At 55.0% G+C, this 7,961-nt stretch overlaps 1 long non-coding RNA gene across 1 annotated transcript; it reads right to left on the bottom strand.

Annotated features, from left to right (window-relative positions):
- Positions 1-2,087: 2,087 nt before the first annotated feature.
- LOC105547461 lies at positions 2,088-7,179 on the bottom strand. The gene is made up of 2 exons (XR_001007227.1): positions 7,089-7,179; positions 2,088-2,448 (listed from the first exon to the last, which is right to left on the bottom strand). It is a non-coding gene; the product is annotated as an uncharacterized LOC105547461 (long non-coding RNA).
- Positions 7,180-7,961: the final 782 nt, after the last annotated feature.

Raw genomic sequence — 7,961 nt, 5'->3', positions numbered from 1 at the left:
TAAATCTCCCTCTTCCCACTCTCAGCAGCATCCCTAGGGAGGCCACCGGATGAAGTTCAGACTCTAAGTTGGTGTGCAATGCCCCACATGCTCTAGCCCTCGCCCACCTCACCTCTGGATACCCCTCTTCCCACACTTGCAAGACTCTGCTCACACCACTCCCCTACCTGAAGGCCCACCCCACAACCCCATCCCCTCCACTTGGTGAATATTAGTCACCTTTCAAGACTCAGCTCGATGGTTACTTCCTTTAGGAATTCATTTCCTGGCCAGCCTCCCTCAGTAAAAGGGGATCATTCCTGCCAGGGAGCCCCAGCTGACCTGAACTTGCCGCCTGCTCCCTCACTCCTTGGGCGGGTGCATGTGCTATCTCCATCCCGGTGACCCACCGTGGGGCTTACTGTTCCTAGGGCCACCTCTCCTACCTGAGGGCAGGGGACAGTCTGATTCATCTCCCAGCTGTCAGGCCAGCTCCCTAACAAATGTGTCCTGAATGAATGACAGTGTCTCTGAGATGAGAGGAAGGGCAGGCAGGAGGCAGTTGGGGCAGGCAGCTGCTGGAACTCGGTGCAGGGTGTGTTTAGTCCCATAATGGTCTCATACCTGGCCCCCCATGCCCCAGGAGCTCAGTGGTTGGGCCCGTTGAATCCAATAGGTGCTCTGTTCTCCTCCTTTCTCTCAGCTCTGCCTGCCCTGGTGAGCGAGCCCGCATCTAATGCAGGGTCTCCCCTGTACCAGCCCCATCCCAGGTGATCAGTGGAGATAAGCTGATATTCTGGACAGAGCACCAACCTGAGTTTAAATTCCACTGACTATGGGTTCTTGAGCAAATTAAATGACCTCTGTTTTCTCATCTGAACCTCAGTTTACCCAACTGTAATAGGGGATGATAGACTATCTCCCCCACAGGGAAGCTGTAGGCATTTGAGATGATAACCATGAAGGGGTTGGCACATCTACTGAAAGGTGAGATGTGCAGGACATGGGAGGTGAGGAACACACTGGGCATTGAAATGTGTCCATTTCGGCCCAGTCCTCCATTTCACAGATGGCAAGCCAAGGCCCAGAGAGCAATTATCTTCCCAAAGTCACAGAGGCTGTCAGGGACAGGCCTGCAGGTCTGAGTTCCTTGGCTGTGTTTGTCCCACTGCACCAAGTGGCTGATTTGCAGCCATCATTGTTTAGCTAAAAATAGTTTAAAATCTCTTCTTCCCTCTTCCCCATGGTGGGTCCTTGTGCAGAGTTTCACTGGACTCCCCATTCACTACCCTACCCTAGCAAGCCTGCCCCACACCTGGCTGCTCATACCTGCACACACCCCACCTTCATCAGCAAAGGTCTATCCACTCCCCAGGTTGTGGATCTCCCGGGCTGCAAGACTGAAGACACTGAGAGAGGCTGGGGACTTGGGAAGTCCTGGATCCACCTGCCCTCTCTCTCCCACCATCCCCACCCATGACCCCAAGGTCTCTCAGCAAGAAAGCCAGATCCAGAGACCACCTGGAGGGCAGAGAACCCTTCATTTCCTTTGCAAATGTCTGTTGCCCTCCCATGAAGCTCCAAGTTCTATGTTAAGCTTTGGGGAGGCAAGGCCAAACCAGTCATTATATGCAAACCAAGATATTCAGGGTCAAGGTAAGTGAGGAGACAAAGAAGCAAAGAATGAGCTCCTTATGTGAGAGCCAACACTCTTCAAGGCAAACATCAGGAACTGTGGGAATGGGGGCAGCAGCAGGAGTGGGTGGGCACTGGCCTGGGGACACTTCCTTCAGGGCTCACAAAATCCTGGGCATCACGGGGCTTGGCAGAAAACCCCAGATCCCCCAGAAAATGCCTGTGATTGGATCAACTTGCAGAGGGGAGCCCGACTTGGTGAGAAGAAAGTAGGGGACCATCCTCTCCCCTCCCCCAGCTCCCCCTTCTCCTATCCCCCACAGCCTCAGCTCCTGCCCCTCCGCCTCTTACACCATCCTATTAATAACTTGTGATGCCATTAGCTTTTGCTGTCACCAGCAATGACAACTCAGAAGCCCCTGAGAGCTGTCTGCAAAGACACAATAAACGAGAACTCTTAATTAACACCTCCCTTAACTAAATAAATTAATTTTATGCAGTTGTGATGTCAGCAATGTGACTTGCCAATGACTGAGGCCACTCGGACAGACTTGGCAAGGGCTGCAGGGCAGGCTCAGCGGGGTGTTAAGCTCTGCGGGGTGTCAGTGGGCAGCAGGGCATGGGTGTGAGTGTCAGCCTAGCCTGGGGATGGCATCCCGGGCAGGACAGCCAGGTGCCCGCATGTGGAGTTCCAGAGGGGCAGTCTGGGGACCCAGGGCCTTTCCCAGCTTTGCCTCTAACTCCTGAGTGGCATTAGGCAAGCTTCCTCCCAGGGCCTCTGTTTTCCTCATCTGTAACACAGATACCCTCTCTTGTCATGCCTGCTTCTCAGGGCTGTGGAAAGGATGAGAAGACGCAGGGTAGGAAAGGGGTCATAAACTATACAGTGCCATGCATGTGTGAGAAATGCTGATGACACCACCTTCCGCTGCCAGTCCGTGCTAGCTGGGCAATTCTGTTCTTCCCCTGACAACACACAGACAGGGTGAAATGGCCCCTGGGTCCCTGGGCATCCCTGAGCTTCCCCAAGGACACCTTGGGGACAGGAGGACTTCTTCAAGGCCATCATCCTCAGAAAGCCTTGGGTATCCACCCCTCAGCTGGTGTGCTCAGAGCAAATGAGGCCAGGACAGTAAGCCATTCCCAGTGCTCCTATTGGACAGAATCTGCACTGGCCCCAGGCTGGAGAGACCTGTGGTCCAGCCCTGAGCTGAGGTCCTGAAGCCAACCCCAGCTGTGCCCAGGCCTGGCCAACTTCTTCATTCAGGACCCACATGAGCCCCCAGCCGTTTCCTGAGCCAGCCCCTGACCTCGACCCCTGGCCAAACCCCGATCCAGCCTTCCCTGTCACCCTTCAGTTCCAATGCAAGTCCACATGCTCCCAACCCCAACCAAGCCTAGGACAGCCCCTTCCTCCCCCTCAGGACTACACTGTGCTCCAACCCACGTTAGCCTTGCCCTGGGAGAAAGAGAGAGGCCCCAGTGTCCCCAGCAGTTTCTACTGCGGGCAACTTCCACAAACTACAGGGCCCTCCTGCCACACTCTCCCCTCAGCGCTTTCCTGTCATTAGCCATTCTTCCCAGTTGGCACTGTTTCCAGGCATCTGTACACAGAGACATCTAGCAACTCACCAAAAGCCACACAGCACAGCTGTGGCTGGGCGAGGACTGAGATGGCCACCAAGAGATGCCTAATTCACTCACTCAGCCATTCAGTCACTCAGCAAACATGCACTGAGTACCCACATCCGTGCCAGGCCCTCGGGGTCAGTTATTAGAAAACAGACATGGCCCCAAATCTCAAGGGGCTCACGGGCTGGGCAAAGATGAGAGTTGTTCCCTGTAACTGCACCAAATGGCCTGCAGTTGCTGCCTCATTGCCTCCCCAACACACACACACACCCACACACACACACACATGCACACACACACACACACATACACACACACACACGCACACATACACACACACACCCACACACACACACTCCACCCTCCAAGCTAGCAAAGTGGAGACACACCTGAAATGAGCGTAATGGGCTTGTGGGCGGGGGTTGGAGGCAGGCCCAGGACCTCTCTGTCCATCTGTGATGCTATCAGGAAAGAGGCCCTTGTTGGTGGCCGTGGGAACACGCAGTGCTGCATCAGTAATTGGGTCCATGTGGGCAGGGGATAAGCAATGATGTCCCCATGTCCCCAGGCACACAGGCTGACTTGCAGTGACCCTGCCTAAAGCCCACATCTCCACAGCCGTGATGGAGTAGCAGGCAGCAGCCACTGGGCTGAGGCCGCAGGAGACCTGCCCACCAGGCCTTCCCACGTGTGGGGGCTCTGCACTGGGGGAGGATGTCAGGGAGGCTGAGGAACGGAAGCCCAGGGGCTGTCCCCAGCTTCTAACATCAGCAGGTCATAGAACTTCCTGCCTCAGGTTCTTGAAATCATGGCATGATTGACCTCAGGTACCCCTTCCATTGTGCCCCCTCTATCCAGCTCTCCCAACTTCTTAGAAACCTCCTCAACCCCTGGCCCCTTCTGCAGAGGAGGCGGGAGGCAGTGAAATCACGGCATGAAGAGGTGGCGGACCCGAGCGCCAGCCCCCATGCTGCCGGAGCAGCTGTGTGACCTTGGGCAGGTCGCCCAGCCTCATGCACCTCAGTGTCTCATCTAAGAAACGAGGCTGTGGAAGCCCTTCCCACAGGGTGGTGGTGACATCAGACTGCCACTGTGCTTGGCTCAGGGCTGGAGGCACAGAAGGTACCCAGGCAATGGGCGTTCCTTCATCTTCTCTCACCTGCCGCACAGCCAGTCTCCCAGCACCACAGCCCCAAAGCAGCCCCCCAAATGGGAAGTGCCTTGGGGGTACCTACTGTTCCTTTGCTCACCACCCCTCCACAGCCTCCTCTTGGGGTGGTCTTCAACTTCTACTTCCCCTCCCCCATGCCCTGACATCTGCCTCCTGCTCCTCACCCCTCACACGGAGCTCTCCTGATGCCCCGAGGCCTCCAGTGCCTCCACTCACAAGGAACTGCAATGCTACAGCCCTAATCTGTGTTCCTTCTCCTGGGCCTCCATATTTTGGAAGCTGGGACTGTTGACCTAAATGTGTCCAAAGAAATACTTCCTAATGGTGGAATTACGGATATTGGGCATCTTGGTAGGAGGGAGCTTTGAGAATGAGAGCCTTCTTAACACCCCTCCAATCACACCTCATGGCTCCCCTTCAGGGTACGAGTCTTTCTACACAGGATCAGTGGATCTGGAATAAAGCCACCAGCCACCACCCAGCCCTGAGCATGCTTTGGAACCCACAGCCTGCTCTTGGACAGGAGGATTCAGCCACAGCAGCCAGGACAGCTGCCGCTTTAAGAATAACTCCTGAGCCCAGAGAAGCATGGAGTGGAGGGGATTGATTTTTGGGTCCTCCTGGAGACTCGGATCCAAAATCAATCTGGCAATTAATAGGCAAGGTGTGAAATGGCTCTGGTTTCAGGTTCCCAGTGTCCCTGGTTGTCTTCCCCAGAGAAGTGGCCCTGCTGCCTCTGTGCTTCCTTCCAGCCCCCGTGTTCTGGGGCTCTGGTGACAGCTCTGCAGGAGTCCAGCTGGCTGGGCCTCTTCCAGGGCCTTGTCACCTGGACAGGGCCACAGGATAAGCTTGGCCAGCTGGCAGGGCTGGAAGGAGGGAGCAGGCAGCCTAGGTTATTGGCCAGGGAAGGGAAAGCCACTAGGGACCCTTTTAAGCACCCCCATCTCCACCCCTACATCGCAGGTAAGAAGCAGGACATGGCGGGGGCTTCTAGGGACTCTAAATTTCCAGAGGGCCAGCACCATGGGGGCAAATAACTGTCCACCCTATGTCCTCCATCCACCCTGCTGACCAAGCCTGGTGCACAGGCCCTCCCCCATTGCATGACAGGCTGCTTGAGCTCCTAAGAGTGTGTCCATCCAAATGCCAAGTGGGTTGAATGGCCCCCAGATGCTCAGAGCGGAACTGGGGATGGGCTGTGAGCCCATGGGAGGTTTCTTGGAGAGGTAGGGACTCAGCTGATTGATTGGGGTGAAACACAGAAAGGCAAAAAGGAGAAAAGTGGCATGCCCAGTGAGGGATGAGTATGTGCCAAGGTCAGGGGATAAGATAAGCAGGTCACAGCACAGTGCATGACAGTAGGGGGACAGAATGGCCCAGCTCAAGGGCTGGAACACAGTAGCCTTCAAGGTGTGGGCAGTTGATGTCAGCAGCCAACTCCTGTCCGCCCTGCATGCCATGCTGGGGTCACCCCAGACCCACTGATCTGTGTCTCTTCCTTGTTCTCCAAGAGGCCCCTCTCTCCAGCCAATGGGCCAGCTGTCCATAGCTACCTTTACAATCTCCATTACATCTCCACTGCCCACATTTCTTTCCTCATTTTTCTTGCTAAAAGACAGTCTTTAAAAAGGAGTCCCTGAGCTCAGCCCTTTTCCAGCCTCGTTAATTTCATGCCCCACCTCATTTGTTCCAAGGACCTACTTTCCCCTCGCCCGCTGCCTCCTTCCTCCCGCCAGCTATATTCGGATCTCTGCTCCGTCCTCCGTAACCTTGTGTGCCGCTCAGAGTTCTGCGGGTGTTTTTCTCTGCCAAGGAACTTTGGTCTCAAAGGAACCGCAGAGGTCATCTGTTCACATCCAACCCCCTCCTCATGCCCGAAACTGGAATCCCTTTTCCAGCTCAAGGTTATCTGGTCTCAGTTGCACTCCTGCAAGGACAGGCTGCTGCTCACTGCAGGGCAGCTTTAACTGAGACCAACTTCTTCTAGAAAGGTGGAACCAATCTGCCACTGATTGCCGTTTCCTCTGTGTGTTTTGTCTGAGTCAAGTCTCCCAGACAATACTGTCAGCCCCCAGGTGCAGGCCTCAGTCATCCTTTTCTTAGGAATCCCTTGGACTAAATGTCCTTTGGTTACTTTGGATGTGCAAGACATGTGACAACACACCATCCCTTGCTCATACTGCTGCTGGTGCTGAGACACTCACTCCTGCCCCTGTGCCTCCAGCAGCCACTAGGGGAGAGTGGTCACCTAGAAACTTCTCTTCATTTGAGCTGAAAATTACCTTTTGGCCCTCCCCACCCTCAGGAGCTAACTCTGCCTTCAGCAATCACCTGGAGCAAGTGGAATTCTCCTTCCCCCAGATAGACCTTCAGATCCTTGAGAACTCCATCATGTTCCTTCCAAGTCCTGCCCTGGCCTGACTCTGCAGCCCAGGCACCACCCACTCCTCTCCAAAAGACACAGGGCAATTCACCAACATTTATCCAAGGGTAGGGTTCCTCACTTGGGCTGTGGTCTCTGCACAGCCAGACCGATGTCAACAGTTAATGCAACTCAGACTTGCCAGGGCTTTGGCGGCTGCTCACAGTGTCAGTTCATGTGATGTCAACAAATGTTCCCAAGTAGATTTTGCACAAACTTCCCTCAAGTTGAGCCACTGGCCCTTCATACCTAGCTGGCAGACTTCACGTTTCTCTCTGTTGAATCCCATTTCTTCATTTCACTCAGGGGTCCCAGCCTGCAGAAATTCTTTGGGGACCTGTTGTGGCTTCTCTTGGGTGGGCCATCCCTCTCAGCCTGGTGACATGCCCAGACTGGATCATCAGAGGCTGTCTCTAGCAGGGTAATTGGGAAGAGAGAACCCTGGGGCCCCTGGAAACATATTGTCACCCCAACCCCGCCCAACCACCTTGGCTTGCCAGGGGAAGGAGTTTACTGTGGTTCTGCAGTTTCATAAACCTGTTTGGTGGAGCGGGAGTGCGGGGGTTGGCAAACAGGGACCCCAGCCCCTCAGCACAACACCAAAGTGAGCCAAGGCCTCTGAGTCTGATCCCAACCTGCTCCTGTCCACAGGTCCAGAAGGAGGTGCCGGGAGCCCAGGAAGCAGGTGGAGAACCTGGGGGCATGGGCAACTTTGAGGGTACAGAGAGGTCACAAGGGACCAAGGTCTGGGGGATCAACTGTTCCTGGCTGCCAGGGAGATATAACCCCCAAATGAGTGCCCAGACCTCAACAGAAGCTGTCTCTCCTCCTCCCTCTGGTTCTTGTTGGGCGAGGGCCCCACCCACTCCCAGTTGGAATGGAGGCAGTGGGCAGTCCTTATAGATGATAGACAGAAGCCCCCACAAACACCCCATAGAAAGCAAGGGCCTGGGACTCAAAACATGCCCCAGTTTTACGTAGCCATTTCCCATGAGACTTGCCCAATACCCCAAACTGCAGCAACCATCCTTCAACTTCCCACACTGTCCCTAATTTTCTGGAAGCAGGGCAATAGGAGCCTCCTGCGAAATGGGCTGCTGGATCCTCGGATCGATTTGGGAT

Source organism: Mandrillus leucophaeus, unplaced genomic scaffold (assembly GCF_000951045.1).
Source record: "Mandrillus leucophaeus isolate KB7577 unplaced genomic scaffold, Mleu.le_1.0 Scaffold39, whole genome shotgun sequence".
NCBI classification, from domain to species: domain Eukaryota; kingdom Metazoa; phylum Chordata; class Mammalia; order Primates; family Cercopithecidae; genus Mandrillus; species Mandrillus leucophaeus.
This window is presented reverse-complemented; position numbering and strand designations above follow the sequence as displayed.